We start from the raw sequence: 3,391 nt of genomic DNA on the forward strand, positions 1-3,391 counted from the left end.
CACAAATAGTATTATTATTATTATATTTTATTAAGCCTCTACTATTTCTTAGGTAGTAGACCAGGCATAGTGATTATTAATTTCATTTTACAAATAAGGTAGCTGAGGTTGAACAGGGTTCTTGTGAGAATCAAATTATATGAGAGATTTACAAAGGCCTATAAAGTTTGAAAAATTGAAAAAAGTGTAAGCTATTATTTAATTATTATAGACAATTTCAGCTGCCAAAGTTTGCTTCATTTTAATTAATTTAAGCTTTGCTTCCAGTCTAACTATGATTTACTTGAGTCTGTTGATTTCTTCTTTGCATGTGTGTAAGATTCCATGTTATATTTCTTTATAATTATATTTAATTGACTTAGAGTTAGTATTCTGATTTGGCAATAATTACTCGATAATCTGTGAATAATGTTTGTTTAATTATTTGTAAGCTGGCTAAAATCAGTAATTTTCATTCTCTACTCTTGTACAATTTGGTAGATACATATGTGCCTGTGTCTGCATGTGTAGCTCTATATTAAATCACCAACAATACTGAATTTAATAAGCTTCATGTCACTAACCTAAGTTTCAAGTTTATTGAACTTATGCATTCAATGATCATTATGTCATTGACATTTCTTGATTTTTCAATATGGTGGTGGCACTGCCATTTTCCAATAAGCAGTTTTTTTTTTTTTTTTTTTTGGATACTTTTCTGTGAAATTTACTAAGCTAAGTATGTCTTTACTCACTATTTATTTTAATAATTTTTATACTTCCATTTATTTTCATATTGAAATATTTATTTCTGCATTATTTTCAAGCAGCTTGTTCTCAGTCTCCTGGCATCTAGACTCTAAAACATTTTGGCTGGTTTATTTATATTTTAAAATAGTAAATAACTTGCAATTATTTCACCTAAAAATTGCATGATGTCTACTAGGGTAAAAGATCTAGAGATTTTAAGCAATATTTTAGATAATTTTGCTACACATTTCTCTTTTCCTCTGCGTCTCAAAACTACTTATTAGAATTTTATAATTTCAGGGAATTATAACCATATATTTTATTGGCCCAGCCTGATAGCAAGATGATGGCCATACTATATACAGTGAGAATGGAGTGATACATACTTTCTTGACTAGGTATTAATTATCTTTAAATTAATTATTTTCAGAAATTATCTCATATATTTAACCTAACTGTTTATTTGTGTGAAGTAGTCTTCTCTTTAGTCCAAAAACACTATCCTGATCAATATTTTCACAATATATACTTCTTAGTTTAAATTAAGACTTTTTATAATTAATAAACAAAATTAAAGTGAGTGAAGTGGTTGAATATCTTTTTTCTCCATGTATATTTTCCATTAAACAATAGTGTAACTATGTTTGAGCAATAAGTTATAAGCTAGAGAAATTAAAGTCAAAGTTTAGGAAACCTTAATAGGCTGTGTACAGTTGAGAGTATAGAGAGTCTTGACTTACAAGGTTCTACTTCACTCTTACCCTAGGATCTTAAAACAGATGAGAATATAAAAACCAGGAGTATATTTCCATTTTTGGAATAAAAAAAAATAAGGAAAAAATAACTTTATCACCTATTTTACATGTAACACCCACAGTTGCTTTCCACCATTTTCTGGCAGTTTCCTCTAAATTAGCTAGTTCCAAATACAGTGAAGGAAGCATGCCATGACAGTTTGCACTTTACCTTCATGGTGAATTTCCAGTCCTTATTTTGTGGAAATTCATCCCAGCACTATTGGCCATAGCACTGAGTTCTCTAAGTTATATCACATTAAAGCTTTTCCAAAACAGTATACTTATTAAAATATCTAAAATGTGTCATTATATAATAGTTTAGTCTACAAGGATGTGGTACAGGATTTTGAGGGTTAAAAATAGAGGGTTGCAGGGATAACAAATGATACTTCCAGATCATGTTGATTGTGATTATAGTTGCTCGTGTTCCTCATTCATCCTGTGCAGACAAGGAAGATTATTTCCATTGACTAGTGTAGCACCTGGTACATGTTATTAGAGAGAAAAATGTCTTCAGATAACCAGTGGTCAGCAGATGAGGACGAAGGCCAGTTATCCTGACTGATCAGGAAATCTAGAGACTCCGCCTTTGTCCTTGTAGGGATAGAAGGCTTTATGACTGTGGTGTGCTATGGTCTTTACAAGTTAAAATACAGACGAGATCAGAAAATGTCCATTCATCTTATTCACGTGAGAGTTGCTGCCCAAGGATTTGTTGTAGGAGCTGTGACTCTAGGTGTTCTCTACTGTATGTACAAGGATTACATTAGACCTCAGTTCTTCAATGGGTCCAAAAAACGAAGCTGCACACAAGAAAAATAAGAAGCTTTCTGAAAAGTACTAATGAAGAATGAATTTTCAATATGTAGCAAATTATACTGCTGAAGCCAGAATTCTCATAGCCTTCAATTGTTCAAGATGTTGACTTCCAAATCAACAATCATAAATAGTCAACTCAAAAAAAAAAAAAATGCAGTACAGAAACTGTATACTACTTTGTAAGTAGTGTGTGTTATACACTCATAGGAAAATTTGGATAGATTGTCTCCATTCTAATACAAAAATTCTACTTAGAGCAATATGTAGGAGAGACTAGATTGTTAGTCATAATTGAGCACAAACTGTAAGTGCCAATGATAAGCAAGTCTTTGATTTGTATAAGCCATTATAGTATTTTCCTAAATTTCCAGGAGAAAATGAAGAGATGACAAAGGATTTATAAACAGCTATTTTCTTTTCATTGTTGATACTGACTACATTGTACATTGTCACATACATCTCATTTAGAGTAAATTTCAGTTGATATACAGTAACTTACATTTCAAGTTACCAGTGTCAATATTTCTTACTTAGTATCATCTTAGAAAATTTGTGAATAAGTAGATAATACATAGTTTCTGGTAGTTTTAAAAAAATGGATTCTAAACCCATATTATTCCTGAAAAGAAATTAGAAAGTTATCACAAAATAAGATCTTTGTTATCAGTTAAAATGTCAGATTCTAAAAAAGCAAAACAATTAAACAAACTTTGTATCTAACAACATAGCATTTATTCCACATGCATTTAACACACATTTACTAAGTGAACACTGCAGGCATAGTCCTGGGCTATGTGCTGTGAGACACAAAGAAACATGCAATATGAACCCTATCTTTAATGCAATTACACCATGTGTAAAGACAGATAATTATGCATTAATAGGTACTGAACTGTTGATGGATCAGTCTAAACCAATTTCACAGGCATGATATTATATAAAAAATCAAACATGAGGCTTAGGTGATCAGTGTTATGGATGTTCAATGAAGAGAGGGCAATGTGGGTTGAAGTAATCAGGGAAAGATTTCTGGACAAAGTGTGACT

At 31.1% G+C, this 3,391-nt stretch overlaps 1 pseudogene; it reads left to right on the forward strand.

The window, feature by feature from the left end:
* The first annotated feature begins 2,033 nt into the window (after nucleotides 1–2,033).
* LOC133052733 (HIG1 domain family member 1C-like) lies at nucleotides 2,034–2,348 on the forward strand (annotated as a pseudogene).
* Nucleotides 2,349–3,391: the final 1,043 nt, after the last annotated feature.

This window comes from Dama dama, chromosome X, assembly GCF_033118175.1.
Source record: "Dama dama isolate Ldn47 chromosome X, ASM3311817v1, whole genome shotgun sequence".
NCBI classification, from domain to species: Eukaryota; Metazoa; Chordata; class Mammalia; order Artiodactyla; family Cervidae; genus Dama; species Dama dama.